Here is a 17,998-nt window from a genome sequence, read left to right as displayed (position 1 = left end):
GCGGGCCTGAAGCTGGGGAGAGGTCGCGGCCACCGCCTGGGTCTGACCCCGCGCCCCTCCCCCGCCAGTGCCCCCTTCTCCCCCTTCCGGCCTGTGCCGGCTCCGGCTTCAACGTGGTCCTTGTGCTCCCAGCCGCGTTATCGGTTTTGCGGGGCCCGGATCCCGCCAGGAGCTGCAACGGTGCGCGGGCGGGCGGACGGGCGGACGGACTCAGGGGCGGGAGTTCCCGCGGGTCGTGGGGCCGGCGTAGCAGCCGCCTCAGCTCTCCTGTTGCTCAGGCCGCGGCGCGTCGGCCGCTGGACTCTGATCCCGGCTGGCGGGGAGTTAGAGAGGGTGTCTGCCCTCCCGCCTCCTGGATTGACACGCTCACAAATAAACACAGAGAGGTAGTTTCTTAGCCTTTCTGTCCAGAACGTACCCTTTCTGTACATCGTGACACCTAAAAAGTTGAATGGGAGAGCGAAGTGTACGCCCCGTTTAGTCTGCCCGAAAGGCAAAGCTTGGGTCTCCACTTGCTTACCCTCGCACCGCCCTCTCAGGGTACTTAATCCTCAGCTCCCTTACTCAGGAACATTTACATGTGAAAACCTCCCCAAACCGGGAACAAAGCTGCCTACCACCTTAATAGCTTTCTGGTCGTGTCTCACTTCCAGGTGCTGCTCTTGGAGCATAAAGTCCATACCATCTTATTTATCTGAGTGGATTTGAGAGGAGGAGACGACCATTGATGCTTTAAAACGCAGTTGCAGAGTGGAAACTATTGTGGGTCGGGTTGGATTATGTTTCTCGTTTCAATGCTAAAGATAAACCAGCATTGAAGAAATCTGATGTCATAGTTTGACACGTGTTGATGTGGTGTCAGAACTTGCTCCATCTCACAATGAGATTTCTATGGTTCAACTCGCAGTAGTATTAGGGTGTTACTCCTTTTTCTAGTCATAGCCCCCTAGTAGGGAACTCTCCAATTAATTCTGCAGTTGAGAATATTTATTGCTGTACAGATTACGCTTCAAAATACTTTTCCTCAACTGATAAATCCATGTCTCCTCAGACCACAGTAGTTGCATCAGGTGGGAAGTGAGATGAAAGGGTTGACTAGAGATGATTTTCTCTTTTTTAAAAAGATTTATTTATAATATATAACTACACTGTTGCTGTCTTCAGACACACCAGAAGAGGGCATCGGGTCCTATTACAGATGGCGAGCAACCATGTGGTTGCTGGGAATTGAACTCGGGACCTCTGGATGGGCTTTCATTGCTCTTAACCGCTGAGCTCTCTCCCCAGCCCAGAGATGATCTTCAAAACAGTAAAATAATGTGGGTTTCCAGAAGTCAGTGATGATGCACCAAGTGTTCACGTTGAACATTGACTTTATAAAATTGCTCCCATCATAGCAGGTGCCTGGCAAATGGTTCTTGAATAGATGGGGACTTACACAAATGCCACAGTCTTAAGATTTCAGGCACACCGCTTGAGGTGAGAGCTAACCTGAAGGTTTAATGAACAAGGAGGATTTTTAATGTTTTTTTTTTTTCCCCCCTGGGACTGGGGACCGAACCCAGGACCTTGCGCTTCCTAGGTAAGCGCTCTACCACTGAGCCAAATACCCAACCCCGACTTTTAATGTTTTTAAAGACCAGAAACACTCCTTTTTTAAGGTATTGTGGAAGGTGATATCAAGTACTTTGTTAAAGTTTCTAATGTTAGCCATTTCACTTAATCAGGGTTTTAGACTACTAAGGGAGTGATCAACAGATTAAAGGCTTAAGGCTACCAAACCTTTTAAGGATAATAAAATTTGAAGCTCCTGGTTGAGTGGATGAGGAAAAATAGCCTAAAACTGCAGTCAATTTGAATTGCTTTGAAATATGAAACTTAGGTAGGTAGGTGTGTGTGTGTGTGTGTGTGTGTGTGTGTGTAATCTTTGAGAAGGGGAAATAGCATTTTGACATTTTAGATGGCATGCTAAGCATTTTCTCATGTTAATTTACCTTTATCCTAGTTTATGAACTTGAAGTTACATTTGTTAGGTGAGGGTTGCCATTGCCAACTCTCTGGGCCAAGTTGCAAATTAAAACCTAAGTCTTGTGCTCATCCCCCCCCCCCCCCCCTTGTGCTCATTCTTTTTCCCCATTCAAAAAATATTACTGATGAGGTCAGGTCCTTGTAACATTGAATCTCCCAAATTGCTGGTGGTTTAAAACTGTTCCGTTGTTCCACTGTTCTTAACACTGGTTCTCTTTCTTTCTTTTCTTTTCTTTTCTTTTTTTTGGAGCTGGGGACCGAACCCAGGGCCTTGGAACCCAGGGCCTTGCGCTTCCTAGGCAAGCACTCTACCACTGAGCTAAATCCCCAACCCCAGTTCTCTTTCACTTAAGGAGTCTGTCTAATAGAAAAAGAACAGTTTTTCCTCTGTGTTGTGGAGTGCCTATGGGGTATCAGTGAAAACTCAGAAGAAAAGGTATCTGTTTTAGGATTTCAGAGGAGGCAGATTGAAGGGGCAGCAGGGCTGAGTAGTGAGCAGTAGTTTGATTCTGGGAACTAGTCGGATGGCAGTGTGTGGTATGATGTTTCATGTCTGAAGTACTTGATTGTCATTTTGGCTGTGAGTAAACATTGAAGTTTTTGTTTTTGTTTTTTTTTTTTTTTTTTTCGGAGCTGGGGACCAAACCCAGGGCCTTGCGCTTCCTAGGCAAGCGCTCTACCACTGAGCTAAATCCCCAACCCCAACATTGAAGTTTTAAGTAGTTAGATGGCAAGATTGTGTTGAGCTTGTGCTGGTGTCAGGTGGTCAGGAGAGGCAGGTGTAGGTCAGGAGAAGCATGAAAGGATGTGAGCCAAAGTACTTCAGGACCTTGGTGCCTGGCAGTTCCATAAATGGCTTTTGTCACTGTATTCTAGATGCTGAGACGGTGATGGTGCTGCCAGTCTTCAAAATTACACGTAGTGGAAAAGAAAGTGTGTTTGGTTGTGGAATAGGTTAAGTTGTCACTGTGTGGAATGAATGGTCACATGGTTATTTCTGGCAAGCAATAGGGCATGTCATATTTAAAGTTGGGAGTAGCCAAAACAGGGACAGAGTCACTCTCAGATGGGTGCTGGTGCAAAAAATTCCAGGGTGCAGGGGAGAGGAGGAGAATACGATTTGGCTTGTTGGGCACTGTGTCTACTTTAACAGATATGTATTCCTACAGCCTTGCACAGACATCCAGTTATATACATAGAGGCAGATTTTCAAAGAAGTTAAATAAAAATTTACCCAGGCGCACATTTCTCAATAATGGCAGAGACAGTGTTTGAATGTAATGTTTCTTAATTGATATGCTTTGTAGAGTACAAGGGTCTGGCCAGCAGACTTAAGGCCACTGATGGAATTTGAAGTTTAGGGTTGAATGGATAAGGAAGTAAGAGGTCAAGTGCCCTCTCTAGTTGTTTAGTTTTGAGCAGTTAGAGGAAAAGGCTGTTTTATGAGTGATGGAAAGCCAGCTAACAGTGAACTAGCACTGCTGAATGGCAGGCCATGTGTTTAGGCCATTAAGGTTTTAGTTTTGGTAAGAGGTGGGCACTATGGATGAAATTGGGCTTTTCAGGTAATATGGCATAAACCCTAGTCTCCATTAGGTAGAAGAGGCTTTAGGGCTGGAGTCATCATTGCTTCGGTTAAAAGTGCTTGCTGCTCTTGCTGGAGACCTGGCTATTCACAGAACCATATAAAACCAGTTCCAGGGGATCTGATGCCCTCTTCCCGAGCACAGACATACATGCAGACAGAGCATCCATATACGAAATGAACTTTAAAGGATAGAGTTGAGCATATTCAGGGAAGGGATATGAAAAGGTGAGTTTAAAGCAGCAGCTGAAGGTTGGGAGTGGTAAAAGGAAGAGGATAGATTGGGAATGATGTCACTGAAGTCTGCTTAGTACAGAAGAAGAAGAAAGGGGAAGTAATTAAAGGCATTCATTAATTGCTGTTTGGATGCACTATTCTCTCAAAGAGAGTAATAAGTCTTTTTTCTTTTAAATGATAAGTCTTGAAGGTGGACTAAGGTGGGTCCATGTTGGCCAATATGCTGTGTGTTGCTTTGTGGTTTTCCTCAGTGTGAAAAGTTTAAAAATCTGCTGAAGTTTATGGAATGTGTAAAAGTTACAGGACTTTTTAGCTGGGGGATGGGTGCCTTTAATCCCAGCACTTGGGAGGCAGAAAGTTACAGATTTTTTTTCTTTTTTTTCGGAGCTGGGGACCGAACCCAGCCCTGCACTTGCTAGGCAAGCACTCTACCACTGAGCTAAATCTCCAACCCCTGCAGATTTTTTTAACCCCTTTAATTATAGTTTTAGGCTTTCAAAGAATATATCCTGCCCATTTATCTAAATTTAAAAATCTTGAAAGTATAAACATAATGTAAATTTTTTAAAAATGAAAATGAGTTGTTACTTAAAAATAGCCCTTTTTTCTTTGTTGCTTCCAGCAGGGACAATCAGATGGTGGATTTTGGCCTGTGAACAATAAGACAGAGACTGTATTTGTACATATGTTGCTTATTATGCATATTAAACGTGCTTAAATTCTACAAAGAATCCATTTTTGCTGATAAACTGCAATGAACTTTGTCAAATGTATTCCTGTGTATATCCGCTGAGCTGACAGTTGTACTCACGTTGCATTTTGACTCCTTTACATTCATAATATTAAAGGCAACAGCAAACTATGTTTATATATGTATTAGAAGTTTAAACCCAAAATATACTGGTGGCAGGGTGGGAGGGGTAGCTTTCCATGTAGTAACAGCCCCTGGGAAGCACTGTTGTGCTTGTGAGAAAATAAGAAAGGAGAGGAAGCATCTAGAGTCCTGACATGAATACGTTCTGAACTCAGACCATCGAAGAGGCTTTCTGAGAGTGTTAGCACTGAGGTGTGGCGTGCACACAGTGCTGCTTTGCAGTGAAGGGGAAGAAAGTAAGAGTAGTTTAAGACCCAGCTTATCTTTAAGTCAGACAGAGCTGTGACCACTTGGTTATGAGCTAATGTTTTAAGGCCACTCTTGACTCAGCACTTACCCTGAAAGGAGAAGTCTGTCAGCTGGGAGCTTGCTGTCCCTGTTTACACTGTAATTCCCGTGATGTTTTACCTCTTGGTTAGTAGGCACAGTTGTTCAGTGGAGTTTAGATTTCTGGTGAGACTGTTTCTATTTTTTAACTTGCAATGTTAATACTTTTTAGTCATTCTTTTTTGAGAAGTCCGAGTGGGAAAAGGGTTCAGAATGCTCTTACTTTGTGAAAGGGATGCATACTAACTGCTAGCAGTTTCTTACTGCATTTCCCTGTGCAGTGCTGCTATTCCAGGAGTGTTTGGATCCCGTTAGTTACAGTTTTCTTCTATTCCCAACTGTGATCTCTGTCAGTGTTTGAAGTCTCTTTCTTTACACAGTAGTAATGGAAGGAAATCTGTCTCTTCAGAACATTCCAACAGCACTTATTTATCCCTAATGTTCTTGATAAAAATGTGTTCCTCTTTAACATTTTTGTCAAGTATTTAGCTCCAGAAAAAGCTAGCTATATAAATAATAAATTGAGTAATAGAAAGGTTTGGTTTCTACATATGGTTAAACAGAATTGAGGATAATCTATAACTTTTTTTTAAAAGATGCCAAAATGGTGGCTTTCTTTGTTTAAAGACAGAAATAAGTTGTAGGTTTTTGGCCATGGGATAGAAGAAGACACAGTTTAAGCATTTCAAGTTACCTTGTATGGATGTCTGTACACATTGAAATCACATTTTAAATATATCTTGATAACACAGTATTATATAACCCTGACCATGACTGTTGTGTTCAGCATTCATGTGGCTTGTTGATTATATTCCTTGCTTTATAGTTAAAACTCTTCACTGATGTATGTAAGTAGACACCTTACTATGGAGCTGTGGTAGATTAATCTGAAAATCAGGTGGAACTCTGGGAAGCAGTTAAGAACTAGAAACTAGGATTTTTTTTTTTAATTTTTTTTTGTTTTTTTTGTTGTTATATTTTATCAGAGGTGAGTAGACAGCAGAAAATGGGCCATCCCATCAGGTTGTCACCTGGCCTCCACATGCTCCACATACCACAAACATCTGTCTTAATCAGTGATGCTTTTTTACCCCAAAGCCAGTGTTTTGATTTTTCGTGTTTATACATCTATAATCCCAATTACTGTTTGTCACTTAGTAATGACACTGCATAATTTTTGTTCACTGGGCTTCTGTTTTAAAGTTTCGTATTTACTACATACTTGTTTGAAGCCAACACTAAGCTCTTTGTAAATATATTAGAAATATAGTCTCAGCAGGGAGGAGGCACTGATCTAACCAGCATAGTGGAGTATATTATCAAGCACAGGAATATACACAAGTTTATCACAAAACTGGAGACACCAGACCCAAAGAAATCTCGGGGTGGATATTTGGAACTGACAGCCTGAGGTGGGGAGATGGCTATTTCCTGATGCGCTCATACTTGGTGGGTTTGCACTCTAGGTTGCATATAGACTGGGCAAATCTCAACAAGAGCCACTGTTCTACTCTTTAGGACTTAAGAGTCTGAACTAAGGGGTTGGGGATTTAGCTCAGTGGTAGAGCGCTTGCAACAAGCGCTAAGACCCTGGGTTCGGTCCTCAGCTCTGAAAAAAGAAAAAAAAAGAGTCTGAACTAAGAAGATACTAGGATGATAGGGATATTTTATTCCTATGGTATTTATATTACAAATGCTTATGATAAATAAAGAATAAACAGAAAATATTGTTTAGACCTGGTCTAATACATCATAGCCCCTTACTATTGTATGGTGCTGTTGCCTCTCTGTGCTATTGTGTTATTAGAGCAGGACTTTGTAGTATGTCATCCATCTCCCTCTGAAAGATTTCTAGTGTCTTCATGTATTTGATGGAATTTCTATTTTGTCTTTTCCTGTTCTTGGTTAGCATTAATTTTTAGCTGAAGCAATAAAACCCTACCTACATAGAGTATAACTATATAATTATTGTAATGTATCTAAGGTTTTTTTTTTAATTTGTATAAGTATTTTGCCAGAATGTATGTCTGTACACCAGGTGCACACCGCCCGCAAAGGCCAGAAGGGAATGTTAGATTTCTGAGAATTGCAATAAAGCCACCATGTGGGTACAGGGAACTGAACTGCAAGAGCAGCAGATACTCCACTGAACCATATAACTCTTTAAATAACAAGATATCCCTGAAAAATTAATGTGTACGCTGAGGATGTGGCTCATTTGGTCATGTCTGCTGTGCAAGGATAAGCACCTATTGTGGATCCCAGCACCACTGAAGAATCTGGGTTTGGTAATCTGCGCCTGTAACTCTAGCACTGGGGAGACAGGCAGAGGGCTTCTGGACGTAGCCTTGCTCAATGGGTGAGCTCCACAAGTTTCTCTGGATCGCACAACTCCCTATGTAGACCAGGCCGGCCACCAGCTCACACAGATCTGCCTGCCTCTGCTTACCGAGTGCTGGGATTAAAGGCTTTGTGCAGGTACACCTGTACACACTTTAAAATGTGTGTATCACCTAACTCCTAAGAGGTGCCAAACAATAGGAGTCAGTCCACTATAGAAAGGGTTGCCAAGCCCTGGAGATTGTTGATACTTGCAAATCTTTTTTCTCTTTCTTGAGAACAGGGTCTTACTTTGTAATTCTGGGTAGCAGGTAACACTGTAGCCCAGACTACTTCTGAATGTGCAGCAGAAGTGCCTGGCTCTGCCAAGTGCTGGGATAGTGGGGGGTGTGTGTCACTATGGTGGCTGTCCCAATTTATATACAGGCCCTTCACTGTTGTTCAGTATTCTAAAATCCAGTGAACTGTACAGTTTTAGCATATAGTTTTATTATATTAAAAACATTTTAAAACTCAAATGTTATATTATGACATACCATTTCACCATTTCTCGCTTGATCTGGATTTGTCAGATTGAAACCAATATCTGTTAGCCAACTACATGGCTTTGTAAATTATTGTGTTGAGTGGACAGTGGCAGCAAACTCCTTTAATCCCAGCATTTGGCAGGCAGAGGCAGAGGGAGAACCAGGAGGATTTCTTGATTTTGAAGCCAAGCCTGATCTATAGAGCAAATGACAACCAAGACTGCGGAGAAACCTTGTCTTGAAAAACTAAAAGAAAAAATTATTTTGTTGATTTCTAAATTTTATTGAATTTTGTTTTTGACATGATTTTTTAAGAAGTTATCCAGAAGAGACAATTCAAGGAAAAACAGGAGGGGTAGAAATTCTGTGTTTGCTCATTGCTAACAATCAGACACTATAGCCAGTGTTATGTAATAACTGTCTAAATGCTAAAACTTTTCTAATTGTTTTCCAATAAAATGATTTTACGTTCTCCAACAAGCTCTTTTTTTCTTTGTTTGATGTCTAAGTGGAAATATTTTATGGAAAAGATTTCTTCACAGGCGATTTCGAGGAGATACTAATGTTCAAGTTCACTGGTGAAGCAAAATAATAAAACTGTGTTTGAAACCTGGCTCTGTGTTAATGAAATAGAGCAATGGCAGAGATAAAAAATGAACAGCCTAAACTATACTATTGTTTGTGTATGATGGGTGTGTGTGTGTGTGTGTGTGTGTACCACAGTGTGTTCATGCAGGTCAGGATAACCATAGGGAGTTAGTGCTACCTCTGCATGGGTCCTGGGGATTGGACTCAGGTCATTAGGCTTGACGGCAAGCACCTTTAACCCTCCTGCCAGTGTTAGCATTTCTTAGAATCAATCACCTTCTGGCACATTTCTTGAGCAAAGGAAAAGGAGTTTTGGATTGACAGCAGTTCTATGAACCAAAATGGAGGTAAGGAATGGAAAAGGTCTGTTGTTGGAAACAGGATCTGAATGGTTTTATAAAGTAGGGGGGGAATATGGTACTTACATCAAACTAAAGACCTTGGGTTGGACTGTGGAGAGCACTTGCTTAACAAACCCAAGGGTTTGTCCCCAGTACCAAGAAGGACAGAAAAGGGGTAGGAAAGAAGAGGAATTCAAGACACTGCTTGTGGGAGCAATGAAGCAACACAGTACCTTTCCCCTGCTTATTTTTTAAACAAACTTTTTTGAAGTTGAACTATTTTTCTGTTGATGGTTGGCCTGTCTATATATAAGCAACTGAAAGGGGTTTGGTTAAACATTTAGGCTTCGAAGAATTTGCCCCTAAAAAAAAATAGAATTTATATAGAAATAAGACTTTTTTAAAAAGATTTATTTATTTACTATATATAAGTACACTGTAGCTATCTTCAGACACACCAAGAGGCTATCAGATACAGTTACAGATGGTTGTGAACCACCGTGTGGTTGCTGGGATTTAAACTCAGGACCTCTGAAAGAGCAGTCAAGGCTCTTAACCACTGAGCCATCTCTCCAGCTCGAAATGACATTTTTTTTAGATTTATTTATTTATTATATATAAGTACACTGTAGCTGTCTTCAGATACACCAGAAGAGGGCATCAGATCTCTTTACAGATGGTTGTGAGCCACCAAGTGGTTGCTGGGAATTGAACTCATGACCTCTGGAAGAGCAGTCGGGTGCTCTTAACTGCTGAGCCATCTCTCCAGCCCGAAATAAGACATTTTTAAAAGGACCCTTTAATGCACAGATGCCAATAAAAATTAGACATACATCCATAGTTTCCGAGATTTGCGTTTTATATTTATAGATCACTGCTAAGAATTTTTTTTTAATTTTTTTTATTATTATTATTTTTTTTTTTTTTGGTTCTTTTTTTCGGAGCTGGGGACCGAACCCAGGGCCTTGCGCTTCCTAGGCAAGCGCTCTACCACTGAGCTAAATCCCCAACCCCCACTGCTAAGAATTTTAAGAGGAAAGTTTTTAAACTACTATTTTTTTGTAATTAAAAAAATTTATTAGAGATTTTCAAGAAGAGCTGGATATATATCTAAGTTCAGTCTGCCAGTACTAAAAGGTTCCAAAATTTGCAGAGTAGACTGCGATCAAATAGAATTTATTTCATGGACAAGTCATACCTGACATTGATAAGTTTATGTACTTTAGGTATTCATTTGTTTATATATTTGTGTTTTTTGGGTTTTCCCCCCTGAAACAGGGTCTCTTTACATAAGCTCTGGCTGGCTATTCTGACATCAGCCTGTGTCTGTTCGGATTAAAAGGGTGTGCCACAATGCCCAGCTAGTAGCCTTTTTATTCATTTAATTACATTTATAATAACTTGAAAACAGGCACAGTGGCACATACTTGTGGTCCTAGCACTCAGGCTGAGGCAGGCAGAACTTTACGTTGAGGCCATCCTCATAGTTAAATCTTGTCTCAAAAAGGGAAAAAAAAAGTCCTAGACCCAAATTAAAGTTAACTTTTACATTCATAATTTAACTTCTTTTTGAAATAAGTACAAGTTAGACAGATTTAAATTGGTCCATAAAGTAAGCTCACTAAATTCGGCACCTGTTAATTTTAAGGTGTTCTAGTGTTCTTTCCTCCTGCATACTTTGAGATTCTTTCCCATGTGACGACAGCCATGTAACAGAACACTGCTTCTTATTCATTTGTTTTCTGAATAGTAACTGTGAGAAGTTTGAGAGCATTCCATTGTTACATTGCTACATTTTTGGATATAGAGTTGGTGAAAGGTTATAGGTTTTTGTTTTGTTTTTAGTTTTGTTATTGTACCTCAATATTTCTCTGAGGAATTAAAACGCTTCAGCCATGTCTCGCTGGCTGGCTGTGTGCTGGATCAAACACCATAGAATTCTAGCCCATTTTAATTTATATTTTGAGCTTTGCTTGGTAAGGTTGCTCTTTAGTTTACTGTTTATTGATTTCCTTTGCTAATCGAGTTGTGTGCATTTCAGTTATAGTGTCTCTTGAAGAGTTTTGCTTCCGTTAATGGAGCGAGGAGGCACATGTGGCTCTGCTCCTATGGAAGTGAAAGAACTTGCAGGAGTCGTGGGCTTAGCAAGCAGCAAGCATTTTTCCTGGGGAACAGTCTCACAGTCCCTTTCTTGTTTTCTGTCCCTGTCGTGGTAGCTATAGACACGGGCTTCTCCTTTCATGGAGAACAGCACAGTAGTACCTGTTTTATTGTGCTTGGCCTTCCCCAGTCTGGTTTCCCCAATCTTAGGAGAAAATATTTCCTCAACATTGCTTTGTTAAGTAACATATTAAGACCCAAAATGAAATGCTATGTTAGAAGGCACTGTAAGCTACCCCTGGTCTACTTTAGCAATAAGTTTTATGGAGTTATCTTTAGGCTATAATTAGCTGGATAAGCATTTTTTCCCCAGAAATAACAGTTATCTTTGTTGAGAAATTTATGAGTACTTTTATGTTATTCAATATCACAGTTGTGTTGGTTTTAATCTTTGATTGGGTAAAACTTGTGCATCTGATACTCTGAATGAAAAAACAAGAGTGGAATGGAACGGAGCGCCTTTGATGCCTGCATCTTATTGAAGACTTTGGCACCTGCCTGTCCCTGCAGATATTTATATGACTTTTAGACGAATTCTCCCTTGTTTTTGTACCACATGTGCATGTGGGGGTCAGCAGACGGCTTTCAAGAATCAGTTCTCTCCTCCGTGTGGATCTCAGGAGCCAGCTCAGGCTTGATGGCAAGGGCCTTTGCTGTCCCATTGTACAATCCTGGGTTTTGGTTTGTTTCCTTAAACTTTGTAATTAAATAGGAATAACAAGACTTAAAGGGAAAATGCTCTATCATCTTGGAGGTTATATGATATTAGCAAAGGAGAGAGTGGTGGGTATACTGGTAATCCATTGGGAAGTAAATTTGAGAGAAACAGTTTTCAAGTTTAAGGAAGAGAAAGATTGGGCTAAGTACATTTGAAAGAAACTAAGGGAAAAGTACTTAAGAAGTTTAAGAATTTCAAAAGATGCTTAAGGTGTTAGAGAGATGGCCCAGTGGTTAAGGTGCTTGCTGTGTCAGGCGTCCTTGAAACCCAGCACTGGGAAGGGAGAGAGAGGTGCTGGTCAGCCAATCTGGCCAATGAATGCCCTCCAAATGCACGGAGAGACCCTATCTCAAACGAGGTAGAACGGTGAAGGACATCTGACTTTGACCTCTGGCCTCAATGGCAGACTCATACATGCACGCATGCATACAATCATACATAAACATTCACCATATATTCCTTTCCGTAAACAGTTAAGACTGGGCCTAGAGAGGCAGCTCAATGGTTAAGAGGACTTGTTCTTGCAAAGGGCCTGGATTAAGAGTCATAGCAGCACAGTGGTGGTTACAGATGTCCATAACTGTAGGTTCTAGAGTACACATGTTACAGGCAAAATGACACTCATGCAAAAACTAAGACCACTTTGTAATTTCCTAATAATTTTAGTTTCCTTATCTCTTCTGGTTCTGTTTCTCTTAGGAATATCTAGTCTGCTAGTTGCTGGTAAACAGAACGTATTCACTAACAGTTTATAACAAAAATGTTTTGTCAAGTAAAGACTTTAACAGTTTTTCTCAGAAAGGTATTAGCTATAACTTTATTCTGAATTCATTTAGAAAAATGGGGGTCGGATAAGGGTATCAAATAGTTTTAATAAAAAATATTAAGACTCAGTTGTGGTCATCCTAGAAGTTGTTCCCCCACCTCCCCCTTTTTTATTCAAAACCACCGAATGACTTAGTCAAGGCATACGAAGTAAGTTTATGAAGTGGAATGAAAGTTAAATGATTTCCAAACTACCTCAATAGGTTGGAAAGACTATTAAAGCCCAGCATAGTCACTGTGAAGATGTAGTTTTGTTAGAGATGATTGAAAACAGGGTTTAAGTTGATGGCAGATTTTAATAAGGCAAAAGAGCACTGTTTTATTTAAAGTGATAAATACTCCTCTCATACAGATAGATAGGTCCCAACAGTGTGGTTTCCTTGAACCTGGGACTGTGTTAGCTTACATACCAAAACAATTGGGGGTTTAGTGGTCTCTGTATAGAGACTTGAATTATCTGGGAGGGCCCTGTATAATCACAAGGCTCCTTATCCAAGAATGGCAGAGACTGTAGTAAGAAAGATGCTCCAAGTGGTGTAAGAGGGAGAAGACACCATGCTTGGTGCTTTGGGGTAGATGGAAAGGCCATGCACCATAGGCATGTAGAAGCTGAAATACAAGAAATGAATTCTACTGAAGTCCAGGGTTCAGCCAAGTTCAACCATTCCACAGTGTTGATGCTTGACGAATAAGAGTCTAAGATGTATCGCGTAAAGCCTTTTTGGGGAACATTGTAAACTTTTATTGTATCAGTAGAAAAGTAGTCAGACTAATTCACTCTTGCAGTATATTAGAGAATACATCTGAACACTGGGATTTTAGGATGTCACACTTAAAAAATAACCTGGGATAGTTATATTTAGAAATCATTTGCATTATAGTAGTTAAGGTAAGGGTAAGGCATGGTAGTCAGACTTCGAATATTCTGTTATTTGAGAGGGACCCCTGCTCTGCCTCAGGCTAAATTGTAAGTCAGAACAGAATGTGCAGCTCTAACCTTTGGAACCGACTTGCAGCTACTAAAGTCTGGAATTTGTTGAGTGTAGCATTTGGGTAGCTTTGCATTGGCACAAAAGTGAAGCACACTTGGCTGTGCAAGCTTGAGGACCTGACCCCAGCACCCATGTAAAAGGCTGGTGGGGTTGTGTGAGCACGCTTGTTGCCCCATCGCTGTACTGAGTGGAAGAGACTGGGGTGTTGCTGGAGCTTAGCTGCAGGGTCACTGACATAGCCTGTTTCCCGGGAGTAAGTTAGTGAGTGGCAGAGCAGTGGTCTATGACTCTGTGCTCTGTCCATACACACACCATAGTACACAGACAAAGGTAATAAAGATTTAAAAAAGATTTCCAGAGCATTATATTGCTCATTTACTGAGTGTGTATGTGGTGGTAGGGGGGGAGCAGGGATTAGGCTTGAGATGTGTGCGTTGCCTTATTTAATTTCAGCCTTGTGGATTGAGATAAGAACTATTATTAATGTGGCTTTTTACAAACTGAAAGAAATCTTGTGGTTTGGAAAGGTTGTCTAGAATTACTGATGTGTATGAATGATTAGATTCATACGTGGAACCATATTCATTTTGTTTATGCAAGTGTGTTGGTAGATGAGACCGAATCAGAGATGGCTGGGAAACCAGGAAGCCACTGCCTTTATCAGGAAAACAGGTTATTAAGATGGAGACTTGGTCCCTCCCCCTTTCTCCTTGTATACTCTGTTACCCTCTGCCTTTGTTATGAGATGGATGCTTTCTCCACATAGGAAGGGACACCTTGAACTTTCTAGCCTATAGAATTGTAAGAAATTTCCACCAGCATTTGGGAGACTGCAGTATGAGAATTGCCTTCAGTTTGAGTAAGATCCCAGTTAAAAACAAAAGTTTCATTTATTGATTGATTGATTGATTATATATAAGTATACCGTAGCTGTCTTCAAACACACCAGAAGAGGGCATCAGATGCCACCATGTGGTTGTTGGGAATTGAACTCAGGACTTCTGAAGAACAGTCGGTGCTCTTAACCACTGAGCCATCTCTCCAGCCCAAAACAAAAGTTTCTTAAAAATTGCATGATGGGCTGAGAACGTAGTTGTCCCACATACCTTTTAAAATTGCCTAGTGTGTAGTATTCTGTATGGTTTCACAAAACTAAGGCATTTGCCAAGCTTGTGCAGTTAGTAGAGTGTTACTTAGCTTTGAGCCTCAATGCTGAATGAATTCCAAAAGAGCCACAGTACTTGTTCCTTTTCTTAAGTCTTTTACGAAAGGAAGGGGGATGACTGTAAGCTCTGTGTTTAAAGTACTTTGCAGCTCAAGCTAGCATGAGAGAGGACAATGTTGAGGATAGACTTTAGGCTTTCTTACAAATTGTCCTCCACTTGTAGACCACAGAGCCTAACTCAGACTGGTGCTGTGAACCGACTTTTCCTAATGCACGCCGTGCCCAATGAGGCTTTGTGCTTTTGCGATCCAGAGCCTGCTGCTGCTTATGGTTTACTGTTAGACTCAGGTGTTTAAATGTCATGTGCCTACAAGCAAAACTACAGAGTTCTGTGAAACAGTATAGTTGACACATTCCTACCGCAAACTCACCAGTGTGGGCTTAAAAATACTGGGGTGAGAGCTGGAGAGGTGGCTCAGCGGCTCAGAGCTGACTGCTCTTTCAGAGGCCCTGAGTTCCATCCCAAGCAACTACATGGTGGCTCACAACCATCTGTAATGGGATCTGACGCCCTCTTCTGGTGTGTCTGAAGACAGCTACAGTGTAATCATATACATTAAATAAAATAAATAAGAATGTATATAAAAATATTGGGGTGAAATTGTAGAGAGTTCCAAGGGATATGACTTGAGGTCACTTTGAGCAGTTTTGTGAGTGGCAATGTGCAGACGCAATATTGCTCAAGTTTCCTCTTAGTTCAGAGTCCTTGTTCCCACCAGCGCTTGTTTGAAAGTTGTGTATCTTGTAGTATTGTCTTTTTTTCTTGTTATATTACCTAAGCAGTACATCAGAGCACTTGTTTTTACATAGTACTTGCTACTTCCTAGATTTTTTAAAAAGATTTATTCATTTATTATGTATACAGTGTTCTGCCAGCATATATGCCTGTATGTCAGAAGAGGGTGCCAAGATCACATCACAGATGGTTGTGAGCCACCATGTGGTTGCTGGGAATTGAACTCAGGACCTCTGGAAGAGTAGTCAGTGCTCTTAACTGCTGAGCCATCTCTCTAACCCCTGCTTACTAGATTTATAAGTGGTCTAGAGATGATTGGAAGTACACTACCGAACGTGCACATTCTATTCCACTTCAGTGGGGAGCAAGTAAGTGCCACAGGGTGAATATGTTAAGGTTTCCGTTGGTACTTGAATTTGTAGTTTGGGAGAAGCACTGCTAGGAACGGTTTCCAAGGTGCTGTGGTCATCTGAGACCCCGCGGACACTCACTCTACAAGGTGCCCCATTGGTGCTCCAATACGTTTGTACTCCACACTTAACCTTCCCGTAAGCAAGCAGACTGGTACGATTTCCGTTGTGCCGATGAATCGCTCACAGCATTAGCTAGTGGTAGAGGCAAACTTAGTGGGCAGTTGGTTAACTATTGGGTTTGTGTTCTGACTGCGAATAATAAGATTACGAAGACTCGGTAACTGTAATCAGAATCTTGGATTGTCACAAGGTCGGCCTTTATAAATCTGAGAGATTGCTCAGCCAATACTGGTGGCCTTGGCACCAGTAAGATTATTCAATTGCAGTTTGGCTCTAGATGAGTGGAGGAAGGACTAAATAGTAAATTATTTACTTTAGAATGAGGGAAGCTATTCATAAATACAGAACTGATGAACAGTATATGTGTCACTTCTTTTTACTTTCTATTTTTAGACAAACTCTCACAAGTTGCCCATGCTGGCCTTATACTTGTAAACTCTTAGAGCTTCTCTTAGAGCTGCTGTCATGGTCTTAGCATAATTGATCTTAAGGAAATAGTTAGGGTTGGTCCATGTGAGGAAGGGTAGGCATAGAGCGCAGGAAAAGAAAAAAATCACAACTATTATGGGCTCTTTTAGATAATTCCATTTGGAAGCATAATTAATAATTCATAGGACAGTAAGTAATACAGTATTGTTTTTAGAGACCTGGGAGCAAATTGAGAAGCAGTTGCAGTGGGGGCAACAAGCCTAGGGAGGCTTGTATGAGTGTGCTTAGAATGTAGACTCTTGCTGTATACAACAGAAGGCTGGCTATTGAGCGCTGCTGAGCTCACAGAGCTGAGACCTCAAAACCAGAGATCTCATGCATCATTTCACATTAAACCAGTAGCCCTCCCTCTGACCCTGAACACCATGGGCAAGCTTCTGGGTCTTGTGTACTACACGTGAAGCAAGTGGCCTACACTGAGCAGCTTTTCCAGCACTTCTGTAGTGCTTTGCTATCCTTGTCACTTGGACATGTCATGCCACAGTGGAGCAAGGGTAGGGGTCAGGTGCAGCCTCCACAGGCCCATCCCAGCGGCCTTCCTCTTGTTCCAGCCAAAGTCTCTCACCTTTTCTTCCTGCCACTGTATTGCAGACATTAAATTGTACGACCATTTACCCATCAAAACATTGACAATAAGGACGGAGGACATAGCTCAGTTAGTAAAGTATTTGCAAGGAGGGACCTGAGTTGAATCCTCAGGATTTATTTAAAAAGCCAGACCTGCTAGCATGTAATTGTAAGCTCAGAATTGAACAGATAGCCGCCACCCCCACCCCCCCACCCCCTGGGTTGCTGTCCAGGGTTTAGCTTGGTGGTGAAGGTGGAAGTGGAGGTGGAGGTGGAGGTGGTGGTAATGGTCAGGCTTTTGTTTAGTTTTGTTTTTTTAAGGTGAGCATCTCCTTAAGCAAGGCAATTGAAGTTGATGTCTGCTTTCCACAAATACACACACACAGTATTGTAGTAATTTAGGGCTGGGATGTTAACATAGCTAGCAACTTGTACCTTAGTACACTCGTATGTAACATGAAAACATGTCTACCTGACAAGGGCTCCTGGTGTTTCTCCCCAGATGATGTGTGTCAGAGCACATGGTTACCAGGGAGGCGTTTCCATGAAGGTAGGTTTGTATCTAAGGGAGCCAGTGCTCTAGAGAGCACAGAGTTTCTTTGACAAGTCAGTAAGATATTGGTAGCTATCAGCTTTAGAAAATGTTTAAAATCTCTAAATTTCACATTTTCCTAAAGCATTTTTCTCAGATTGCATCAAGTACAAATTCACAACTTGAAGAGTTAAGAAAAGTTGGTCAAGGAGAGTCAAGGTTGTTTAAAAAGAGGCTTAGGTGTCCTGGAAACCTGTGTTGCTTACTTACAGTTCTGAAGCATAAGCTAGGCATGGTAGCACACACTTTGAATCCCAGAACTGAGAGGCAGAGGCAGACTGGTCTCTGAATTCAAGACCTGCCTGGTCTACTCC

The 17,998-nt window shown here is 41.3% G+C and overlaps 1 protein-coding gene across 14 annotated transcripts in view; it reads left to right on the top strand.

Moving 5' to 3' along the window:
- Scaf4 (SR-related CTD-associated factor 4) overlaps positions 1 to 17,998 on the top strand; it is a 60,632-nt gene that overhangs the window by 586 nt on the left and 42,048 nt on the right.

Source organism: Rattus norvegicus, chromosome 11, assembly GCF_021556685.1.
Source record: "Rattus norvegicus strain SHRSP/BbbUtx chromosome 11, alternate assembly SHRSP_T2T, whole genome shotgun sequence".
Lineage (NCBI taxonomy): Eukaryota > Metazoa > Chordata > Mammalia > Rodentia > Muridae > Rattus > Rattus norvegicus.
The sequence above is the reverse complement of the archived record's forward strand: the minus strand, read 5'-3'. Positions and strand labels throughout refer to the sequence as shown.